Source organism: Scyliorhinus torazame, chromosome 17 (assembly GCF_047496885.1).
Source record: "Scyliorhinus torazame isolate Kashiwa2021f chromosome 17, sScyTor2.1, whole genome shotgun sequence".
Lineage (NCBI taxonomy): Eukaryota > Metazoa > Chordata > Chondrichthyes > Carcharhiniformes > Scyliorhinidae > Scyliorhinus > Scyliorhinus torazame.
Genome location: NC_092723.1, coordinates 39526547 through 39552099, shown reverse-complemented (window position 1 = coordinate 39552099; position 25553 = coordinate 39526547). Strand labels below are relative to the sequence as shown.

General features: G+C 52.5%; 1 long non-coding RNA gene across 1 annotated transcript in view; it reads right to left on the bottom strand.

Moving 5' to 3' along the window:
• Nucleotides 1-671: 671 nt before the first annotated feature.
• LOC140393526 (uncharacterized) overlaps nucleotides 672-25553 on the bottom strand; it is a 101248-nt gene continuing 76366 nt past the window's right edge. The window contains exon 3 of the long non-coding RNA XR_011935647.1: nucleotides 672-1041. This is a non-coding gene — a long non-coding RNA (uncharacterized lncRNA). The remainder of the gene's footprint in view (nucleotides 1042-25553) is intronic.

The window sequence follows — 25553 nt, the reverse complement described above, 5'->3', positions numbered from 1 at the left end:
CAAATTACCTAACAACGCGTTTCAGGACTTGAGGGAGAAAACTGGAGGAAACTCACGCAGACACAGGGACAACATGCAGACTCCACACAGACAGTGACCCAAGCCGGGAATTGAAGCTGGGACCCTGGAGCTATGAAGCAACAATGCCACCCACTGTGCTATTGTGCTGCCTAACCTGAAGCTAGTATGAGGGCACCAAAACCATTTGCGACTCTTGCCTCATTTAAATGCTACTATCAGCAATGATCCTATCAGCGATTAAGGGATCCTACAACAGTTTGACAGTTTTGGGAAGGTGGGATATTGGCCAGCTCTAATTATGTGCTCAGCCAGCAAGTAAGGCCTGGGGGCGGAGGGGGCGGGGGGGGGGGGGGGGGGGGATTGTGGAGCATTGGGAGTGTGGGGGAGGTGGAGCCAATAACAGTCATGGTCAATCATGCAGTGGCAGTGGCTCAAAGCTTTATTTAAATTCTCCCAAGAATTTTTTCCATAAACATTATTAAGAAGTGCCACTAAACACACGTTATGACAGAATTCCCCTACAGTGCAGGAGGCCATTCGGCCCATTGAGTCTGCACCACCCCTTTGAAAGAGCACCCTACCTTGGCCTACTTCCCCCCCCCCCCCGATCTCTATAACCCCATCTAACCTGTAACTTTGGATACTAAGGAGCAATTTAGCATGGCCTATCCATTTAACCTGCACTTCTTTGGATTACAAATGTATATAACATTGATGGTAGAAATCCTGCCAATGTGCACTTGGAAATTCCCATTTTAGGACCAAAAGTACATATTTCATATCCTTTCTACACAAAACATGCAGTTGTGGTGTGCACCCATTATCAGATCCATGTGAAAATTGCATCAGATTAGCCATGGACGTGAAGAGAGGCAGCTTAAGTGTGTTCTTCGCTCAGTTTTCAACACTCAGGCTCTTGTTTTCCAGATGAGAAACACTTGGTGTTGAAAGTTTGTTGACCATGTTTTGTCAGGTTAAGAAGGAAATTCTGCCTTCTTTGGATGAACAGTGTTTGTCTACCTGGAAAAGATAAGTTAACAACATCACAAGAGAGACTTTCAAAAAACACTTTATTGTTTTGGTAAACAAAGGTTTTATTTAGTAACTTTTTGTACTTGTCAAGATGAGAGATGTTAGTCATCGGAAATGAAAGACTTTCTCAATTAATTAATCCAACGTCCGAATCAAACATTTTCCTTAGGTACAATACTGATGTGATCCAAAACTCTTCTGTCCTTATCCTAACTCACACCAACTTCCATCCACCAATCACTTGTGCTCACTGACCGACACTGGCTCCCGAACAAGCAATAGCTTGATTTGAAAATTCCCATCCTTATTTCCAAATGCCTCTTTGGTCTCGTCCCTCCCTATCTTTATTATCGCCTCCAACTCTCCGAGATATTGGCACACCTCAAATTCTAGCCGCTTGAGAATTCCTCATTTGAATTGCTCCAATGTTGGGAGCCAAGACTTTAAAAGCCCTGGATACAACATCGCCGCCTCTCTTCTGTCTTTTAAGAGACTCCTTATAAACTATCTCTTTGTCCAAACTTTTGACCACCTGTCCCAATATATCTTTATGTGGATCAGCTCCGATGAAGTGCCTTGGCCCTCCCACACCATGACCGACATTGGGCTGGATACTCCGATTTTGCGGAGGAAGTGCCTAGTTTTACGATGAAAATGTTGGTACCACCCCCGCACCGGTGCTCTGCCCGGTGGGGGGCTAGCAGCCGCAGCAAGTAAAACTCCCGGCATTCCCGACATAAACAGCTGGAGAAATGCTGGGTCCGTGGTTGCATATGCGTATGGCGACAACCTGCACCGGTCGCGCCGTACAACATGGCGCCAGCCGTGCGCGGACCCGGCCTGCCAGATATTGCCCCCCTGTATCCCCCTTGCCGTCCCCACCAGTCCCCGGAGCCCCCACCGTAGCCCCCCCCCGGCCAGAGGAACGGCTCCCCCCTTCCGACTGTGGTGCTGCTGGACACAGTCCGCAGCTGCCACGCAAGGTTGACAACATCTTAGAGCACACGTGTCCGCCGCCATCGGGAACTCAGCCCACCGGAGGAGGAGCATCGGGGGAGGGCCTTCAGGTGACGCCCTGAGGCCGTCCCAACGATGTACGGAGCATTCACCGATGACGCATTTTGGAGGGGCGGAGCATCCAAAAACAGGCACCGCCCCTGATTTTGGTGTCAAAAGGGATTCTCTGCCTGATTGCCGATTAGGATATCGGCGTAGGGGAACGGAGAATCCGGTCCATTGACTGTGCAAGCTGGGAAATGTTTAGCAGTACATTCTCTCCAATTATGCACCACATAATTTCTAACGAGGTCTGAAGCATGTTCATTCATTTCAATCTGCAGTCGGATCCAAACATGTATTTCGCTGATATCTCGGTCATAGTCTTCTCATTCAGAAAGCACCTTTTTAATGGTAATCTATTGGAATTTAGATACCTAATTGTATCAGTTGAAAGGAAGTCCCTGAATAAAAGTTCAGCCAAGTTCATTTTCCAAAAAGGAATCAGTGAATTTGTGGCCTGCGATTTGGGCTATTCAACTTATTTCTTCTCCTTGATGTGTGCCTTGTAGAATCTACATCAGGACCTCTTCTGTTTGCAGTAAAAGAGAATGGAAGTGAAATAAATGAGGACGCAAATTTCAGGGTGTTTCCAGGAGCCTCTTGTGAGATGGATCTCCACTTTGCTGTGCCAAGTCATGACGCTTCCCTGCTTTTACTTACGTAACTGTCCTTTCCAGTGCATCTATTGATTTATTGAAACATGCGGCTAAGATGGATCAGATATGGTCTCACCTGGAGAGACAGCAGCTTCATTTGTGTTCACTACAGCCACACCTTTCGTCCATTTGTTCAGAGGATCTGGGTGTCGGCGCTGGCTCGACCAGCATTGGTTGCCCATGCCTAATTGTCTGAGGCCATTTCAGAGGGCATTTAAGAGTCAACCACATTGCTGTGACAATACTGTTCCGCCATCACCTTCTTATCCCATCTGCTGTAATGCACTCACTCAACAGGCGCCTTCTACCTTCGGATGAACAGGGGCCAGACGCAGCCTGTAGATGCTGGGCAAGGCCTCTTCCGGGATCTACCTGGTTTGCTGCGCCTTGCGAGATCAGTTTTTGGCAAATCTGCATATTAGAGTGATACTAGCTACTCAGCTCGCCTGATCTATCGAGGTGTTGGGATCTAACTCCTTTGCCTAGGAGACCTTAGGCGAGCACCATTCAGTACTGGTCCACACTCACGTGGATCTGGTGGAACAGCACTGGGGGGAGGGGGGGGGGGCACTCCAGGTGGTTTCCATCTCGGCCCAGGGACCTTTGTACTGGCATTGTGCCCAGGCCAAGGATTGGGCCCCGGGGTGCCCTGCCCGCATCAGGTGGGGTGAGGGAGGGCCCTGAGGAACCCCTTATAGGTGAGTTGGGGCTTTAGAGGGTCCTGCGGTCTTGTCGAGGGTGGGAGGGGGGGCGGGTGAGTCGAGAGATCGGAGCACCATTTAAAAATGGTCTCCCCAGTTCAGGAAATGGAACGAAGTGTGGCCTCGGCGCGGCATTTCCCCCCCCCCCCCCCCCCCCCCACCCCCCAAAGCCCCAGATTGCAACAGAGTCCTGTTCGATAACGTGGTCTTTCTCGGCGTGCGAGTGCCGGGAAATACCTGGCTAAATCCGCTCAGGACTCTGTCGCAATTCAGTTAGATTTTGGCCAACATGTCCAGTTATCTTTTGGGGGAACAGGTGTTGCCTGCAATTTCCTAATACTGCTTGCGACAATAAATACATATTTTTTTCTTTTGTTGGTTAATTGGATATTTTTGATAGTCAGCACACACAAGGTTAAAGAGTGTCAAAGCGTGCTGTACTTTTTCAAGCTTCAGGGGTTCTATTGAAAACAGAAGAATGAATCTGTGCTTGATTTGTATCAATCAAAAGCAGTTTTTAATGTGCCCATGCCTGGTGATTGCATCCATTGATGTCATGATTTCCAGAAGATGACTTGACAAAATAATAATTTCCTGCAATCAGTGACCATTCAAAAGGGTTCGGAGCAATATCCTATGGAATTGACAACTAATTTATGGCTGTTAATCATTTGTGGTTGAGAGAATAGTTTTGAACCTCTTTTGTTTCAATGTTTCTCCAAAGGATTTCAAACAAAATATAAGGCTGACATGATTCAGTCATCAATCTGAAGCCAACAGATAAAAGGCTAAATTGGGCACCATGCAAGGAGGTATGACTGCCTACCCGTGGGTCAGTTGTGGCCTTTAAATGGCCAATTAATGGCCGCTTAAGAGCCTCCTCCCACCAACACCTGGGATTTAACCTGTGGCTGAACAGACCCATACCAAGTGTGCAGGTTACACTGCTCAAGCTGGCCAGCATTCAAAGTTGGGGAGGGCAGATGGGTGGATGGAGGAGGTGTGGAAGCATCCTTTATGGGTTCCCTGTTCCCATCAGAGGCTTCCCAAAAGTATTTCCACTCCCCTGATGTTTTCCCTGCCTCCTTCACTATCCACCCCAGCCATCTTCAGGCCTGGACCCAGCCAGATCCCAGGCTTAGCTTAAAGTTTGGGCAACATTCCGGAATGCCTTCTCCCAGGCTAGTTGCAGTTCCAGCAGTGACCACTGCTCTTGATGGCACACTACTGGGTTGGGAAAGTTGACAATTATTTGATTGGCTGGATGTTTGGCTGTTCTGAGGTAGGACTTCCTGAACAGATAGGGTAGAAAGCCTGGGTGGAACTTATGGCTTCTGCACAGCATATTTTCTGGTAGGCAGCCCACGATTGGATCTTCTGATCCCACCGATATCTACGGAATTTCACATGCCCAACACCAGGCAATGCGCCATGGGATGTCGCCATCAGCAGGACTCGAAAATCCCCGATAGATTGTTCTTTTGGAGAGTCGGTTCAGACTCGATGGGCTGAATGGCCTCATTCTGCACTGCAGGGATTTCATGAGGATTCTATGATCCAACTCGTCCATCAATTGTTTTCCTCCCATTCTTCTTCATTTAATCCTATCACATACGTTTTATACCGGTTAATGTTAAATAGACATCTACTTGCTTGTAGCCTGAATCTTAGCCTGATGAAATTTATATTCTTTCATCTACTGAAGACTTTGATGCCACATGGTAGAGTGTGATATATCCCATTAACCTAGGGGCAAGGGTTCTCTACAATGACTCCAGAGTAGGTGAATCCACAATCTAGTTCACTGGGGATTCAAGGTCTGCTGGTCAAAACAGCCAATGACCCCGAAGGCAAGGAAAATGTCCAGGAGAGAATATCCAGGAGACACCATTCTCCACTAATGTGATTTCTCTTACTGTGTCCAACTAGGCTTCAGTTTTTAGTTAGAGCATTATGTCACCAGCATGCTGGTAATTATCATGCTCCATTGGAGAAATAGTTTATTTATTCCCTTTACTTACAGGAATTTATCTGAAAATTGTTTCAACAGGAAAATAACTATTGTTAATTAGCTTCATTGATGATTATCAGGTGTTTCAAGGAAATGCAGAGAATGTTCTTAATTTATTTAATTAGCTTCAATATTATCAATATTTTCAGTGTTATAGCAATTAATCAAATAATTTTTCTGATAAATTTTGTTCCACTTGTTAACAACTGATAAATATCTTTAATCCTGTGAATTGAATTGATGCAACCTAGAGCTTGCTGGAAACAATTAAAAACTATAATGTTAATACGATTTTAAAGCAATTTGGGACTATAAAGGACCAGGTTTTTATAAATTAAATGTTGGCTTAATGGAGCTTGCAGCTGGTACCATTGCTGTAGATATTGTGTCAAACCTCATCATAAACCCAGACAGCAGAAGGGGGCCATTTACTTCTTCATCCTTGTGCGATACTTTCAGAGACCCGACCCAATTAATCCCACCGACCCACTTTTTCAGCATAACCCTGCAATTTTTCCTTTTCAACTTCATATTCAGTTCTCTTCTGTAAGTTACTGCGGAGTCTACCTCCACCACCATTTCAGGCAGTGAATTCTCGATCATTTGGCCTACAATGTAGGTCAACCACCAGAGAAGTTTACAGAAGCCAAATCATTACGTAAAAGATGATTTTAATGATTATAAACCAATTGAACTGATCTTGCTAATTATATTCATTTTTGTTAATCATAACCTTGTTCATTGAATTAATATATTGAGTCATATTTTCATGCACACAGCCTCAAATTTCAGATTAATATGTAATTTAATTAATACATACCTTGGACGCGGTCTACCGGCCGCATTGTGCCGGGAATGAAAACAAGCTGGCCAATCAGTAAATGGGAGATCTCAAATCCGGAACCATGCTAGATTTACGCGAACTGGTCTGCTCCCATTGGTGAGGTCTGGATCCCTCCTCGGCGAGGCAAGAAACCAATAATCACCAATTAAAAATAATCTCCATCCCATTCATGGGGAGGAGCCCCTATCGATCATCCTCCTGTGATCTACCCAACCGCCTCCCCAGTGAGCGATCATGCGGGAGCCGTTTAGTGCACCCATGTAAAAACGTGAAGCTAGTGCAATGGCTACGTGGGGATCCGAGGAGGTGGGTAGCCATCTTTGAGATCGGGAAGTCAGCCTGGGGGCACCGGGCCGCTGTTTCAGTGCTTGGAGGCGCGGGGGGGGGGGGGGGGGGGGGAGGTGCGCCGCCAATGTTGGGGGGCAGGGTCACCCCTGGGCTGGGGAGGGCGAGGGGGCTCAGCCGCCATGGGTCCGGGATGCCATCCCCCCGGATTGTGTATACCCATAACCTAGCTGTCCCAAGAACCCCGGTGACAGAGCCCCATCCTGAACTCTAAAGGCATCAACAGTTGTCCTGAAAGGCATCAACACCACAGAGGCAGCAGCCACCATTCAAACACCCAAGAGATGGGCCTCAACACTGGGGACACTCTGCAACCAGAGGGTGTGTGTGTGGATCGGGGAGGGAATCAGCTCCCAGTCCAGGTCTGTTTCCACTGGGTGTCTGGGGTACAGTCTTGGGGCCATTGCCCAGGACCACTGATGCAGCCAGGGGGGTGCGTGTGCAGGGCATGTTGGATGGCACCCTGAGGGATGGCAGGGGATGTGAGGGTGGGGAATGCTTAGTGGATCCGAGGTAGAAGCTGTAGCTGTTTGTCAGTCTCACACCCTCTCCAATTCTTTAAAGATATTACATTATAGATGATATCATGGACCCTGTGGAAGCTGCCCTCGTGGTGGCGTTAATAGGCCAGGTGCCGGAGAAGGGAACAGCAGCATCATCAGAGGCTCGAGGCAGTGCCCCATGTGCAGGCCCCTGCCCCGCATCTGGAGGACCCAGCCGCCCATCAGGCTGGGGAGGGGCACAGAAGGGGAGGCCGGTGATACCCCAAGGTGTACAGGTGTCACTGGTCCTTCATAGAGATGATGGATAGCCTGTCTGCAAGATGCTCTGCTTCAACAAGGAGGCCTTGCGGACTTGGCATCATGTGGAGTAGGAGGACAACTGCTCTGGGTGGCCATCAAGGTAATCAGAGCCCTGGACATTTGTACTTCAGGATCATTCCAGGGCTCGAGCGGGACTTGTGTGGCACATCCAAACCAACAGCCCACAAGTGCATCTGTGAAGTCATGGATGTCCTGTTTGCCCGAGCAGCTGACTACATAAACTTTGACCTGGACCAAGCCCATCAAGATGCCCGGGCAGCAGGATTCACCACCATTTCTGGGATGGCCCAGGTCCAGGGGGTAATAGATGTTATGCATGTCGCCTTGTCTGCACCTTGCAGTCCGGCAGTGCCTTTCATTAACAAGATGGGGTTCCAAACCCTAAACATCCAACTCATGTGCAACTACCAGCTGAAGATCATACTATTGTCTGCATGCTTCCCCTGGAGTGTGCACGGCGGCTACATGCTGGGGAAGCTGAAGATCTCCAGTATCTTCGAGGGATGCTCCAGGGTGACCGAGTGGCTCTTGGGGAATAAGGGGTACTTGCTTAGGATCAAGCTAATGATGTAATATGGAGGCCGGAGACTGATGCAGAGACCCAATACAACGAGGCCCATGCGGCCACCTGGGGTGTCATTGAGTAGTGCATCGGACTGCTGAAAATGTGGCTTGCACACCGCCCCGCCCCCTCAGGCCCTGTTCCACCCTCTCAGGATCCGTGTTACATCACTCCAGGGTGATGGACCTGTGTTGGCACTGTCTGTGGGTTAATATATGACAGGAGGGTAATGATAACCCACTGTGAGCTGAGCGCAAGTGCTCCTTAATCAATGACATAGTCTAACTCCTGTCTGTCTGCTGAGTGCGCGCTCATGCCCATCACCTGCACGTGGCATGCCTTGGGAGGGGGCATATGAGGTAGTAGGTGGGAATCCCAGGGGGCTGAGGTCAGGGGAGGGCATCTGTGGAGGAAGGTGCAGTTCAGCCCACAGTGCGGAATAACATGACGGAGGATTCACTTGGATTGAGCATAACGTGTTTTAATGAGGTACAATCATGACCCCAATTCTCCCAAGCACCTGATGGTGCTGCCCCCCCCCCCCCCCCCCAGTGCCCTATCAGTGATCCTCTATCTGCTTTGCACTCCGTGCTCTACAGATACGTCTCGTAGTTTCCCCAGTATGCTCCTCAGAGATTGGGGCAGCCTGCTGTTTACCGCATCCCGTGGCCTTTGATGCCCCTGGCAGGAATTCTCTGAAGGGCCCCGTCTGACTTGGCAGCGGCACATGCCTGGCCATGCCACCTAGTTTTGCACGCTAACCAAGATGCGCCTTTCACCGAGTTGGTGGACTCGGGAGAGGTGGTGATTGCCCTCATCATCCAGTAGGGAGGCTCCAGGTTGGCCTCCAGCACTCCCTCAAGTGGGGCCCTGGGGGTCACCTCAGGATAGAGGGGCAGCTGAATTGCGCTCCGGATGCCCCTCCGTCTTGTTGCTCTGCCAGCCCTGGCGAGTCCCCAATGTCGACATCATGGTGTCAATGTCCTCAGATGTCCTTCTGTGAGCGGGCCAGGCTCTGCAGTGTCTCGTCAATGACCACCTCCATCTGGGACACAGTCCTTAGTGACTCGGCAAGATCACTCTGAGACTGCGATTTCCCCCACCCCCCACCCCCGGCAACCAGGACAAGCTCCACAGCGCCTCAGCAATGCCCAACTGCGACTGGGACATGCTCTGCAGCATCTCAGAAGGGTCCACCGACGTCAGGGACACATTCTCCAGCGACTCAGACAAGTAGTCGATGCGCTCAGCCATGGCATCCAGTGACTGAGCAACACCTTGGACAGCTCCACTCGTGGTGCTGACATCGTGCTCCAGGCTCTCTACTAAGGTCACCACAATAGCAGTGTTGGCCTCGGTGCAATGCATTGCAGGTGCAATCTCCTGTGCCCATAGCTTTTGGGACTCCTTCATTCGGCTATGGACCCACTGGAGTGTCACTGACATCTTCCTCTGAATCTCACGGATGCACCTATGAGCATCAGCTCTGAGTTAGCCTGGTCCAAAGGCTCAACATCTGATTGGGACTCAGCTAGATCCCGGGATCCAGCAGACTTCCGACCTCTGTCTCCTCTGGACGTTCTTGCCTCCTTCTGATGTGCATCTGGAAATGTGTGGTTCTCTCCAGATTGTGCCCCAGAAGCCTGTCCACTACTTTCAGCCACCGAGGTGTGTGGCTCTGCACTGGTGGAGGATGGGGATGACTGGCATGACGTATCGATGGTGGCGTTCTCGCATCTCTCCTCCGAGAAGTTTTCATGGCCGGTGGGGGGGGGGGGGGGGGGGGGACCCCGCATGGGCCCGCGCCATTGGATAAAGATCCTGCAGAAGAATGAACATGTGGTCAGTGCGAAGAAAGGATTATCATCCTGGCATGAACAACTCACATGTGACAGGTCATCTGGGTGGTGGCTGGTCGATACTTAACTCCGCGGTGTAGGCCAATCTCGACGTTGGTGAGCTCTGGCCTCGGCCACACCTGCGGCCTCCAGGGGCCGTTTCCTCATAGGGGATGAGGACCCTGAGGCCTGGCACCACGCCACCTGTCTGACCCCTCTCCCAGTTTTTGTGGGCCAACCTCTTCTCCAGAGACACAGAATGTGAGCCGAACAATTCATGCTGGGGTTAGGTAGGTGCACCAATACTGGGCATAGGTAGGGTGTGCAAGTGGATGCCAGGTGTGCCAGGGCAGGTCGCGGAATTGTGCTGGGGGGGTGCCAGGCGCAGGGTTATCGGGGTGGGGGGACTCTCGGGGTAGCAGGAGGGACCGGTGCTAGGTGCTAATGCCAACTCACCTGTGCGGCTCGGTGTAGGTCGTTAAGCATCTTGCCAGGCTGGGTGACATTCCTCCTTGTCACACTCCCCGCACTGACGGCTGCTGCCACTGCCTCCCAGGCGACACTGTCTGCCCTGTGGCCAACCCTCCGAGTCCCTCGGGGGAACAGGGTATCCCGTTTGGACTCATCCGCGTCCATCAGTCTGGCCAGGCCGGCAGCCCCGAATCGTGGAGCTGGTCTGCGCGATGGCACGGCTGTGCACTGTCTGGGGTTTGCTCTACGGGTTCTGCTTAAATGCTGCTCCTCTTGTTAGCGCGGAGCTGCTGGGTGCGGTCCTGGCAAATCAGCTGGCAGGACAGTCATTTGCAGCATAAAGACCTTGGGGCATCATTAAGTGCTGTAATTAACGTTAGATACTGGTGACAGCCTCGACGGGGAACACCCAGCATTTCCCACTCGCTACCACACTTAGAAACATTTCCATTAGATCGCGTCCATGACTTCTCAAATAAATTGATACACTAAATTGCCTGCCACTTTTTTATTCCTCTGCAAAACGTCTTCGATTATCCAATATGTAAATATAAGTTGTGACATTTCATTTATGCAAAGTTACACAGGCTTTTTGTTTAGATTTGACAAATGAATGGTGACTTGCTTCCGCTGCATAAAACCCATGAGCATTCTGCAAATGTTGGTTTTAGACTGCAGGTTTTCCCATTTTAATGTTTTAGCAATGGCTTGCCTTTAGTTTGCTGACTCCCAAGTTGGTAAGTGTGATACATGGCGCTGCCATCACAGTGATGAGGCGGCATCACAGCCTCCAGGAAATTTGTTCCCAAATTTACAAAAAAATATTTAATGATTAGTCTATGGCCTGGTGTCCAACGTTATTCCAATCTTTTGCATTAGTTTTACAAGCTGAGACATAGCTCATCAGTAATTTACGCAAAGTTCCCCAATTCTCCTGCTCTTTGGCGGAGATCAGGGAAAGCCTGGTTAAAGAGCACAATTCACTACCTTTGGGGAGTTTACACTGACCCACTGCTGAAGCTCATAGCTGGAGAGTGGGGACCTCCACAGCACTTCTATATCCCACTGCATTGCACAGAAGTGTACTCTCATTATACAGAGAAAAGTACTCCCAAACTACCTACCAGCACAGCACTTTGACTGATTACTCTGAAATTGCCCAATTAACACCAATTTAAAGATAATTTTATGCCGGAGACTTGCATCCACTAGGATCAGACTCAGATTGCATATATGCATTTCATCAATCATCAGAATGCAGACAGTCATTTCTGTGGGTTAATTCATATCCTGGACTCCGAGATGAAAGTAGACAGGGTGGATGATTAATCCCCTCCCACATGTGCAATGCCCACCTGCTGGAGGACCTCCCCAAAACATCAGGGGCCTTCAATCAATGGTTGGTGCTGTGTGGCACCAGATTATCACTCGGGCATTGAAAATGGAAAATCAATCACAATAGATCAGTTTTCGCCTCCCAAAGGAATCTTGTATCTAATCAGAAGCTGACCTTGATATGTGCTCCTCCCTTGAGTTATTCTGCTTGAATGGCATTGTGAAGGGTCGAGTGGAAACACAAGCAGCTGATGGAATCATGAAATTAAGTTATCAGTCTGTACGACTTAGGGCATATCAAAACAATCAGAGTACTCTGAACATAAATAAGCTTGATAGTTTGCATTTTCATTATTGGTTCCTGGGGTGTGAGCAGAACTGGCTGGGCCAGTATTCACTGTGTATCCCTAACTGGCCTTGAGAAGGTGGTGGTGAGCGCCTTCTTGAACTGCCTCAGTCCATTTGGTGTAGGTACATCCAGAGTGCTGCTAGGAAGGGAATTCCAGGATTCTGACCCAGCGACAAGGTAGTTCCAAATCAGGATAGTACGTGGCTTCGAGGGAAACTTGCAGGTAGTGGTGTTACCATTCAGCTTCTTCTAGTTCTCGGAGAGTGTTGACAAAGGAACCTTGGCAAAATTGCTGCAGTACATCCACATTGTACCCACTGTTACCACAGTGAACTGGTGCTGCCAGTGTTCACTGGATACTTCTGTTTCAAACATGTTTCTTCGAGTTGAAATTAATAAGCCACAAATATATCCACAGGTTGCTAATCTCCGTGCCAGGTTCCCATTATATCCTGCCAGTACAATATTAACTATTAAAAAGCAGCCTTGTTTCATAGACCTAAAATTATCAACAACTTATAGCATCTGTAATGTCATGAAACATTCAAAATTACTCCACAGGAGCAAAATGAAGCAAGACGTGACACATTGATACATGATGGGATGTTAGGTCAGATAACCAAAAGCTTGGTCAAAGGGTGTCAAGAAGGAGAAAGGGGACGGGATTCTCCGTTGCCGGACGCCGATAATGTAATCGGCGATCGGGCAGAGAATCGATTCCGACGCCGGAATTGGGGCCAGCGCCGGTTTGGCATCGGTTTGGGAGTCTCTGCCCCCCTCCAAACCGCCGTCATCGTGACACGCGCCGTGCGCAGTCGCAATGCAGTTGGCACCCCATCGGCCGGCCCACTCGCAATGCTCTGCCCCCGATGGGCTGAGTTCCCAATGACACGGGCACGTATTCTCACAGAAATCGTGAAACCAATGTGGTGGCTGCAGACTGTGTCCAGCATCGCCTCACTCAGCCGGGATCCATGCAGCTGGCCAGGGGAGGCTTCAGCGAGGGCTGGGGGGACAGATGAGGGGTGGCCAGGGGATGGGCTGTGGGGTCGCAGTTTGCGGTTCGGGTCAGCGCACCTCCGGCTCCATGTTGCACGGCACGAGCGCTGCGAGTCATCAGCCGTGTGCATGCATGGCCTTGGACCCGGCTATTCTCTGGCCATTTTCGGCACAGGCGACGGGAGTTTTGATTGGTGCCGGTGCTAGCCCCTCACCGGTATCGGAATCAGTGAGGGGTTCGCACCGATTTTGTTTCCGTAGAACTCCCGTGGATCTCCGTTCGAGCCGGCACTTAGCTGCAGGAATGGAGAATCCAGGGGCAGCACGGTGGTGCAGTGGTTAGCACTGCTGCCTCACGGCACCGAGGTCCCAGGTTCGATCCCGGCTCCTGGTCACTGTCCGTGTGGAGTTTGCACATTCTCCCCGTGTTTGCGTGAGTTTTGCCCCACAACCCAAAGATGTGCAGAGTAGGTGGATTGGCCACTCTAAATTGCCCCTTAATTGGAAAAAATGAATTGTGCACTCTAAATTTTTTTTTAAAGAAAGGAACGGAGAATCCCACCTGGGAAGTTAGTTGCAGGGAGGGAATTCCAGAGCGATTCAAATTGAGGGTACTTAAGAGGCCAGAGTTGCAAGAGTTCAGGTATCTTAGAGGATTGCAGGGCTGGAGAAGATTATATTGATGGGAAGGGAAAGTCCATGAAGGAATTTGAAAACAAGGGGCTGAATTCTTTGCCGTCGGGAATCTCCATTTTGCCGGCAGCCCAGTGGTTTCCTGGCGGCGTTGGGCTGCCCCACAATGCAGCACGGGGCAGCACGGTAGCATTGTGGATAGCACAATTGCTTCACAGCTCCAGGGTCCCAGGTTCGATTCCGGCTTGGGTCACTGTCTGTGCGGAGTCTGCACATCCTCCCCATGTGTGCATGGGTTTCCTCCGGGTGCTCCGGTTTCCTCTCACAGTCCAAAGATGTGCAGGTTAGGTGGATTGGCCATGATAAATTGCCCCTAAGTGTCCAAAATTGCCCTTAGTGTTGGGTGGGGTTACTGGGTTATGGGGATAGGGTGGAGGTGTTGACCTTGGGTAGGGTGCTCTTTCCAAGAGCCGGTGCAGACTCGATGGGCCGAATGGCCTCCTTCTGCACTGTAAATTCTATGAAATGGGAAACTCCATTGACCAGTGGGTGAAACAGAGAATCCCGATGGCATGCCGCACCAGAGATCTGCAGCGGGATGGAGCAATCCGCCCAAGGTCTTTCATGCTATGTTACAGCCTCTATTTTATGGGTAAAAGTAAACTGACTACTATGTTCCATCCTTTTACAATCTATGACAATTGTACATGTTCCTTTTGAAATACAATAGTTAACTTCAAGCCACTTCCCTTACCTTCCTAATGTAAATTTCTATTAATGCGACCTACTGATACTCCATCTTGGCTCTGCTCAAACTATTTGCTTTCATACCTTTCCTTTTTTGATGTTCTGAACCTTGCAGTCTACTGTCTCCCATTTAATTATGTAATTCACACCCATCCTCACACACATAAGCCTGTTTCACAGTATACCACATGCAATGAGTGTGGACATGGTTATGTATTATACTTTATATTTGTGGAATATTAAAAAGCTTGGTTTAAAATACATGCAGGCAGTATGACTGCTAAAGCTATAATTAAAGAGTCGTAAAAGTTGTGGTAATCATTCATTTCAACCACTTTCTTGATTACAGATAAAGGGCTAATAGAACATGGTTTAACATTTGGGAGAATCCCTGGAGTAGAAGGGGTTGTATTTAGTCCCAGCTTAGCAGGTCATGGAACTCAGTGGGATGCATATTATGTAATTAATGGGAGGAGCCAAGTATGTCTGTAGTTTTGCAGTTTGCCATTGAATTTGAGTCTGATACGACAGAACTGTATTGGATCTACTTCTGAAAGGATTTTTCTCAAATAGTTTCACCACAGCTAGGCAAGTAACCGGTTTGTTAACTTTATTCATAAATGGCATTTAAATTGTATTGGATTGCTTAACTGGAATTAGTAGCAGGTGTAGATAGTAAGTTCAGGCTTTTCCTTTTATTTAAGAACTATTTAACTTATAATTGTAAGGCTATTTCTTTGATGTTAATGACGAATGTAATATAAAATAGTTACTTTAGAGATATTAGTTAATGTAATGTAGAAGATAGGCCAGTTTAATTCTGGTTAGTTCACAGACAAAGGATTTCAGACCGCATGGAAAAGCAGGAAGAGGTGTGTCCACCAAAGTGATGCTGAGTAACAGGGGCCAGAGGAAGGGATTGGAAGTGAGCCAATCAGAATAGATCAAACAGGTCAGGAGGGACATAGGATGACCTATGGGCCTCGAGTATGTGAAACTTGATGCCATTTGAATGTATCAGTACAGAGCTCTTTGTCTGATAGCCTCACTTGATTCCGGAGGTACAGAGAGCAGAGGTGATCTGTACTACTGTGAACTGAGAAAGACTTGCAAGTCTAATAAAATAACTAATGCTGTACCTGCAAATCCATCTCGACTTTTATTGAGGCCAGACTGACAAGTAAAGAAACTGAGGATTTAACATTAATGTGGTTAATTCCGTGTTTAAATTAAAGTTTGTTTTAACATAAAAGAATCTTGTGAAGTATCCTTTCCTCATAGTTTTACAAATTTAAAAAAATGTTTGGGGTTCTAGCCCAGTGTCCTAAAAAATGTTGAGAGCTGGTCCGGTATCCTTTAAAAAACATTTTTTTCCCCCAATCAATGGGCAATTTAGCATGGCCAATCTACCTATCCTGCAAGTGTTTGGTTTGTGGCAGCGAGGCTCATGCAGACATGGGGAGAATGTGCAAACTCCACCCGGGGCCATGATCGAACTGGAGACCTCAGCGCCGTGAGGCAGCAGTGCTAACAACAACGTCACTGTGTCACCCTGTGGTCCGGTCTCCTAACACACAATGATATTGGGGAAATATTGAAAAATATATTTCACCTTGGTTGAATTTCTTTAGATTTTAATTTAATGAAATTGCCAATACTGGAGGGTCGCGCCATAACTTAAGGACCAATTGCATTTTTCACATCAAATAAGGCATGTCAGGTTAATTTTGTTACCTGCAGTAACTTTGGCAGAGATCTGCAATATCACCAACTACAGAAGCTGAAGAATATATCAAGGATCTGCCTGTTTCAATTTGTAAAAGATTTTACATTACAGGGTTATTTTCTAGGTCCATACTATACCACAGGCAATATAGATGTCTAACAATAACTCTACTTGTATTGTTATTATGATTAGTATTGTGACAATATAGCTACAATTGGCTAGTGTCTTGAAGAGTTTTGTGATTTATTTGCATTTTAGAGACGGGTTCAGCAAACATGTCTGAGACTCTAGTAACGCTTGAACTATAATGAATTTAGAAGTGCACCTCTTGAAGGGCAATACTTTTTTCTCTGATGAACCCAAGTTATATTGAATTGAATGTGAATGATAGAATTTTGTTGGATGAAAGCTATAACGTGATGCCAGGACCATGAGAGTCTGCAGAATGTGAGTTAAGTCTTTGGATCTACAGGACACCCAGCTTTCTGTAATTCAATTATAATTTGTTCATGGAAAAGGAGGTGATATAGACAAGGCCAAAGTTGGCCATTAGCGCTGGATTTAACCATGCTCCTAAATCATGGGATCAAACTGCACAAATATGTCACTAAGGTGAGATGAAACTCCATAAGAAGTCCAGAGATGTTCCTGTAAAATTACCAATAGATGCTAAACGCAAACACATGGGTACGTCTGCTGTTTTATTTCTGCTCCATTAAAATGTAGATGTTATAATAATTTAACAGTGGTGCTTCTGAACTATGAATCCATTTGGAGGAGTATACAGCCGCATCCCACACTACTTCCGGTGACAAACCTACTGTTCATTCTGCAGCAAACCACCCCAGGCAACAAATACCTATGTAAACTTACTGCTGTTAAGATCCAGCTGATGTTAATACTGTGCAAGTCAGGTCCCAGAGTGAAACCTGGCTTGATAGATTCTTAACTTTTATTTTTCTAAAGACCATGGAAGCAAGTTACTGAGCAAATTCACAGGTGTTTGCTGATGAAATTCTAACACAATGAATAAAACATGTATTAAACAAGTGAAATGAGCTACATTAAACCAGAAAAAAAGGCTGGACAGATCTCAATTCAAACACAAGAAAATGATTCAAATATTCACTATTCCTTCACCCAGCTGTATCTTTACAGACACATACCATTTCAGAAAGAGAACGCGGGTGGCGATTCAACGTCCTCGTCGCGCCCGATTTAGAATCATAGAATTCTCAGTGCAGAAGGAGGCCATTCGGCCCATCGAGTCTGCACCCGCCCTTACAAAGAGCACCCCACTGAAGCCCACGTATCTACCCTATCTCCGTAACACAGTAACCCCCACTTAACATTTTTTGGACACAAAGGGCAATTTAGCATGGCCAATCAACCTAACCCGCACACCTTTGAACTGTGGGAGGAAACCGGAGCACTCGGCGGAAACCCACGCAGACACGGGGAGAAGGTGCAGACACCGCACAGACAGTGACCCAGCCAGGAATCGAACCTGGGACCCTGGAGCTGTGAAGCAACTGTGCTAGCCACTATGCTACCGTTCTGTCCATGGTGTTCAATCTCGCAAGACATGATGATCCGGATCTCGCCCTCACTGGGCATGATCCAGATCAGCATATTTAAATAAGCCTCACGCATTCGCCAGATTCACCCGGTGTCCGCGACTCAATGGCCACAGCTGGGAGGTCTCGTCAGGGCGCTGTTTAGTACTGGTCCGCACAAGCACCGATTAGACGGAACATCACCTGAGAAGGTCTCCCAAGGCATAGGAGACCCCAAGTGGTCGTGACAGGGCAGGGTGGCACCTTGGCTCTCCCTCTGGCACTCAGGTACCTTAGCACTGCCAGCCTGGACCCTGGATCGTGCCCACAATTTACAATATCTCTCCTATACTCTAATATTCAGGATACATACCCGGTCGGACACCTTAATCCCAAAAGTGACAGATGCCACTGAAACAGATTCCATGTGTCTCTTCTCAACCCGTCCAGATGCTCTTCACACTATAAGGTAACCAGTCTCACTGAAACACTGGGCGGGTTTCTCCATTGCCCAACAACAATATTGTAATCGGCGATGGGGGCGGGGGGGGGGGGGGGGGAATCCCTTCCGACGACCAAATCGGGGACGGCGGCGGTTTTCTATTCTCCGCGACCTCCGAAATGACATCATCGCGTTGCACACCGCACACCGTTGGAATGTCGGAAAGCCCTCCCCTGATGCTCCGCCCCCGATGGGCTGAGTTCCCAACCGCGCATGGGACATGTGGTCTCAGCAGTCGGGAACCCGGCGTGGCGGCCCGCGGATTGTGTCCTGCGCGCACTGTCGGCTGGGAACCATGCTGCTGGCCAGGGGGTTTCTGCAACAGCTGGGGGAACTGGTGGGGGGTGGCCAGGGGGGACAGTACTTGACAGGTTGGGTCCAGGCACGGGCGGCGCAACGTTGTATGGTGTGACCGCTGCAGGTCGTCGGCGTGTGCATGTGCAGCCATGGACCCGGCCATTCTCCAGCTGTTTTTGGCATCGTAAAATGCCAGAATTCCCACCCGGCTGCAACACTTAGCCGCAAAATCGGAGAATCCAGTCCCATGTCTTTCTCACGAGTTTACAATCTCCACATTTGTGAAACTCGCCTTGAACTCCAGAAGTCACTCCCACCCAGACAGTTTCAACAAGAATCCATCACCAGGGTTTCAATCTTGGCCTTCTGAGATTTATTTCCTTTGGACCTCTGCATAGACTCAAACTTCGCCTTCCAAGTACACTTTCAGATCAACTGTGCCAAGTAGTAGTACTCCAAACGTAGCCTGCACAGCTTGCAGAGTGGAGTCACCAACATTCAGCTGCTCTCTTGAATTGCTGGCACTTCGCTCAAGCCCACTTTGCTTCAAGTTGGTTCCTTGCAACTCTCCCACATTAATTCACAGTCAATTACTCTGCTCTTTTCTCTCAACTTTGTTTAATGGGATCTGTTTCTGGCCTCCATCCTTGTCCTTTACTTAACATTGTCTTCTTGGATATCTTTCTGCCCCGCTCCCTTGTTTGGGACCTTCTTCTTGGTTTGGAACTTCTCCCTGTTCCCCTCTCTGTGTCCTGCTCCTTGGGGCATCTTCTCTGGAATGGCGGTCCTCTTCAGGTCAACTGACCTCCCAGTATATAATAGTGGCTACATCCCAGAAGTGTTTCATGGCCTTAAAGCACTTTGGGATATCCTGAATCCATATTATCATGGGAATGTCACTTTAAGAAATGTTTGTCTTCTCAAATGGCTGCAGTAATGGGCAGCACGGTAGCACAAGTGGATAGCACTGTGTCTTCACAGCGCCAGGGTCCCAGGTTCGATTCCCCGCTGGGTCACTGTCTGTGTGGAGTCTGCATGTTTTCCCCGTGTCTGCGTAGGTTTCCTCCGGGTGCTCCAGTTTCCTCCCACAGTCCAAAGACGTGCAAGTTAGGTGGATTGGCCATGGTAAATTGCCCTTAGTGACCAAAAAGGGGAGGAGGGGTTATTGGGTTACGGGGCTAGGGTGGAAGTGAGGGCTTAAGTGGGTCAGTGCAGACTCGATGGGCCGAATGGCCTCCTTCTGCACTGTATGTTCTATGTATCTATGTGTCTAATGTTATTGGGTGGGTGGAGCTGGGCTCTGGTTCTGCTTTTTACTTCCATTTTGAGCTGGAAGCTGTTTTTGGCTCTGAGTTTTAGTTTCGTTTTCAGTTGGAGAGCTGCATTCAAACCAAAGAGGTGGGGCGAAATTCTCCGTTATCGGCGGAAATCCGACTTGCGCCACGTCGGAAAATCGGGTCGATAGTCTCCGTCCCGAAATGGGCTAGCAGCGACGTAACGGGATCCGCGCTTGCGCAGTGGTTCACGCCGTGCAGCGTCATACGCGCTACACGGCGTGACGGCTCATGAGGCCGCGCTGCTCCCCCACACCCGACCGGAACACCCGACCGCAACATCCGACTGGATGGCTGGCCGTCGCTCAGCCCCGAGGTTCGAGTCACGCGATGTGGAGGCGCTCCTGGACGCGGTGGAGCAGAGGAGGGACGCCCTGTATTCGGGGCACGGCCGCAGAGTTGCCCCACGCCACAGCCGGCGTCTGTGGAGGGAAGTGGCAGAGGCCGTCACCGCTGTGGCCCTGACACCACGGACAGGCACCCAGTGCCACAAGAAGGTGAACGACCTCGTCAGAGCAGGCAGGGTGAGCCTCCCCATATCCCCCCTCCCCCATATCCCCCCTCCCCCATATCCCCCCTCCCCCATATCCCCCCCTCCCCCATATCCCACCTTCCCCCATAGCCCCCATATCCCCCCACCCCCATATCCCCTCTCCCCCATATTCCCCCTCCCCATAGCCCCCATATCCCCTCACCCAAATCCCCCCTCCCCCATATCGCCCCTCCCCCATATCCCCCTCCCCATATCCCCCCTCCCCCCTCCCCCATAGCCCCCCTATCCCCCCTCCCCCATAGCCCCCATATCCCCCTCCCCATAATCCCCCCTCCCCCATATCTCCCCTCCCCCATATCCCCCCTCCCCCATATCCCCCCTCCCCCATATCCCCCCTCCCCCATATCCCCCCTCCCCTCCCCCATATCCCCCCTCCCCTCCCCCATATTCCCCCTCCCCATATCCCCCATATTCCCCCTCCCCATATCCCCCATATCCCCCCTCCCCCATATCCCCCATATCCCCCCTCCCCATTGCCCCCCTCCCCAATATCCCCCCTCCCCCATATTCCCCATTGCCCCCCTCCCCAATATCCCCCCTCCCCCATATTCCCCCTCCCCCCTCCCCCATATCCCCCCTCCCCCATATTCCCCCTCCCCCTCCCCCATATCCCCCCTCCCCCATATTCCCCCTCCCCCTCCCCCATATTCACCCTCCCCCATATCCCCCCTCCCCATAGCCCCCATATCCCCCTCCCCCAAATCCCCCCTCCCCATAGCCCCCCTCCCCCATAGCCCCCATATCCCCCTCCCCCATATCCCCCCTCCCCCATCCCCATAGCCCCCATATCCCCCTCCCCCATAGCCCCCATATCCCCCCTCCCCCATAGCCCCCATATCCCCCATATCCCCCTCCCCATAATCCCCCATATCCCCCTCCCCATAATCCCCCCTCCCCATATCTCCCCTCCCCCATATCCCCCCTCCTCCCCTCCCCCATATCCCCCATATCTCCCCTCCCCATATCCCCCCTCCCCATATCCCCCTCCCCCATATCCCCCCTCCCCCATATCCCCCCTCCCCCATATCCCCCCTCCCCCTCCCCCATATTCCCCCTCCCCCATATTCCCCCTCCCCCATATCCCCCCTCCCCATTGCCCCCCTCCCCCCTCCCCATATCCCCCCTCCCCCCTCCCCCATATCCCCCCTCCCCCATATCCCCCCTCCCCATAGCCCCCATATCCCCCTCCCCATAGCCCCCATATCCCCCTCCCCATAGCCCCCCTCCCCCATAGCCCCCCTCCCCCATAGCTCCCCTCCCCCATAGCTCCCCTCCCCATAATCCCCCCATAATCCCCCTCCCCCATATCCCCCCTCCCCCATATCCCCCCTCCCCCATATCCCCCCTCCCCCATATCCCCCCTCCCCCATATCCCCCCTCCCCATATCCCGCCTCCCCTCCCCCATATTCCCCGTCCCCTCCCCCATATTCCTCCTCCCCCATATTCCCCCTCCCCCTCCCCCATATTCCCCCTCCCCCTCCCCCATATTCCCCCCTCCCCATATCCCCCCTCCCCCATATCCCCCATATCCCCCCCTCCCCATTGCCCCCCTCCCCCTCCCCCATATCCCCCCCTCCCCCTCCCCCATATCCCCCCTCCCCCTCCCCATATTCCCCCTCCCCCATATCCCCCATATCCCCCCTCCCCATAGCCCCCATATCCCCCTCCCCCAAATCCCCCCTCCCCCTATGCCCCCCTCCCCCCTATTCCCCCTCCCCATACCCCCCCTCTCCCCTCCCCCCTCCCCCATATTCCCCCTCCCCCATATCCCCCATATCCCCCCTCCCCATAGCCCCCATATCCCCCTCCCCCAAATCCCCCCTCCCCCTATGCCCCCCTCCCCCCTATTCCCCCTCCCCCTCCCCCATATTCCCCCTCCCCATATCCCCCCTCCCCCATATCCCCCCTCCCCATATCCCCCATATCCCCCTCCCCCATTGCCCCCCTCCCCACCCTCCCCATTGCCCCCCTCCCCCATATTCCCCCTCCCCATATCCCCCCTCCCCATTTATCCCCCTCCCCCAAATCCCCCCCTCCCCCATAGCCCCCCTCCCCCATAAGGCCCCCTCCCCCATAATCCCCCCTCCCCCATAAGCCCCCCTCCCCATAATCCCCCTCCCCATATCCCCCTCCCCATATCCCCCTCCCCATATCCCCCTCCCCATATCCCCCCTCCCCCCTCCCCCTCCCCATATCCCCCATATCCCCCTCCCCCATATCCCCCACAACCATATCCCCCTCCCCCATATCCCCATGTCCCCCATATCCTCATGTCCCCATATCCCCCCTCCCCCATATCCCCCTCCCCCATATCCCCCTCCCCATATCCCCCCTCCCCCATATCCCCCCTCCCCCATATCCCCCCTCCCCCCCATATGCCCCTTCCCCCCCATATCCTCCCCCATATCCCCCTCCCCCATATCCCCCCTCCCCCCATATCCTCCCCATATCCCCCTCCCGCATATCCCCCTCCCCCATATCCCACCTTCCCCCATATCCTCCCCATATCCCCCTCCCGCATATCCCCCTCCCCCATATCCCACCTTCCCCCATATCCCCCCTCCCCCATATCCCCCCTCCCCCATATCCCACCTTCCCCCATATCCCCCCTCCCCCATAGCCCCCATATCCCACCTTCCCCCATATCCCCCTCCCCATATCCCCCCTCCCCCATATCCCACCTTCCCCCATATCCCCCCTCCCCCATAGCCCCCATATCCCCCCACCCCCATATCCCCCCACCCCCATATCCCCCCTCCCCCATATTCCCCCTCCCCATAGCCCCCATATCCCCCCTCCCCCATATCGCCCCTCCCCCATATCGCCCCTCCCCCATATCGCCCCTCCCCCATATCGCCCCTCCCCCATATCGCCCCTCCCCCATATCGCCCCTCCCCCATATCGCCCCTCCCCCATAGCCCCCCTCCCCCATAGCCCCCCTCCCCCATAGCCCCCCTCCCCCATAGCCCCACTCCCCCATAGCCCCCCTCCCCCATAGCCCCCATATCCCCCCTCCCCCCTCCCCCATAGCCCCCCTATCCCCCCTCCCCCATAGCCCCCATATCCCCCTCCCAAAATCCCCCCTCCCCCATATCTCCCCTCCCCCATATCCCCCCTCCCCCATATCCCCCTCCCCTCCCCCATATTCCCCCTCCCCATATCCCCCCTCCCCCATATCCCCCCACCCCCATATCCCCCCTCCCCTCCCCCATATTCCCCCTCCCCCATATCCCCCATATTCCCCCTCCCCATATCCCCCATATCCCCCCTCCCCCATATCCCCCCATATCCCCCCTCCCCATTGCCCCTCCCCAATATCCCCCCTCCCCCATATTCCCCCTCCCCCCCCCTCCCCCTCCCCCTCCCCCATATTCACCCTCCCCCATATCCCCCATATCCCCCCTCCCCATAGCCCCCATATCCCCCCTCCCCCATAGCCCCCCTCCCCCATAGCCCCCATATCCCCCTCCCCATATCCCCCTCCCCCATCCCCATAGCCCCCATATCCCCCCTCCCCCATAGCCCCCATATCCGCCATATCCCCCTCCCCATAATCCCCCATATCCCCCTCCCATAATCCCACCTCCCCATATCTCCCCTCCCCCATATCCCCCATATCTCCCCTCCCCCATATCCCCGCTCCTCCCCTCCCCATATCTCCCCTCCCCCATATCCCCCCTCCCCATATCCCCCCTCCCCCATATCCCCCATATCCCCGCTCCCCCATATCCCCCCTCCCCCATATCCCCCTCCCCATATCCCCCCTCCCCATATCCCCCATATCCCCCCTCCCCATTGCCCCCCTCCCCCTCCCCCATATCCCCCCTCCCCCCTCCCCCATATCCCCCCTCCCCCCCTCCCCATATCCCCCCTCCCCATAGCCCCCATATCCCCCTCCCCCATAGCCCCCTCCCCCATAGCCCCCATATCCCCCTCCCCCATAGCCCCCCTCCCCCATAGCCCCCATATCCCCCTCCCCCATAGCCCCCCTCCCCCATAGCCCCCTCCCCCATAGCCCCCCTCCCCCATAATCCCCCCCCATAATCCCCCTCCCCATAGCCCCCTCCCCCATAGCCCCCCTCCCCCATAATCCCCCCCCATAATCCCCGTCCCCCATATCCCCCCTCCCCATATCCCCCCTCCCCCATACCCCCCCTCCCCCATATCCCCCCTTCCCCCATATCCCCCCTTCCCCCATCCCCCATGTCCCCCCACCCCATATCCCCCATCCCCCATATCCCCCCTCCCCCATATTCCCCCACCCCTCCCCCATATTCCCCCTCCCCCTCCCCCCATATTCCCCCATATTCCCCCTCCCCCATATTCCCCCCTCCCCTCCCCTACCCCATATTCCCCCTCCCCCTCCCCCATATTCCCCCTCCCCTCCCCTACCCCATATTCCCCCTCCCCCTCCCCCTCCCCCATATTCCCCCATATTCCCCCTCCCCCCATATTCCCCCTCCCCTCCCCCATATTCCCCCTCCCCCTCCCCCATATTCCCCCTCCCCCTCCCCCCATATTCCCCCTCCCCCCCCATATTCCCCCTCCCCCTCCCCCCATATCCCCCTCCCCCTCCCCCATATTCCCCCTCCCCATATCCCCCCCTCCCCCTCCCCCATATTCCCCCTCCCCATATCCCCCCTCCCCCATATTCCCCCTCCCCATATCCCCCCTCCCCCATATCCCCCATATCCCCCCTCCCCCATATTCCCCCTCCCCATATCCCCCCTCCCCCATATCCCCCATATCCCCCCTCCCCATTGCCCCCCTCCCCCCTCCCCATATCCCCCCTCCCCCCTCCCCATATTCCCCCTCCCCCATATCACCCATATCCCCCCTCCCCATAGCCCCCATATCCCCCTCCCCCAAATCCCCCCCTCCCCTCTATGCCCCCCACCCCCTATTCCCCCTCCCCATATCCCCCCTCCCCATAGCCCCCATATCCCCCTCCCCCAAATCCCCCCTCCCCCCTATGCCCCCCTCCCCCTATTCCCCCTCCCCATATCCCCCCTCCCCATTGCCCCCCTCCCCCACCCTCCCCATTGCCCCCCTCCCCCATATTCCCCCTCCCCCTCCCCCATATCCCCCCCTCCCCATAGCCCCCATATCCCCCTCCCCCAAATCCCCCCTCCCCATATCCCCCCTCCCCCATATCCC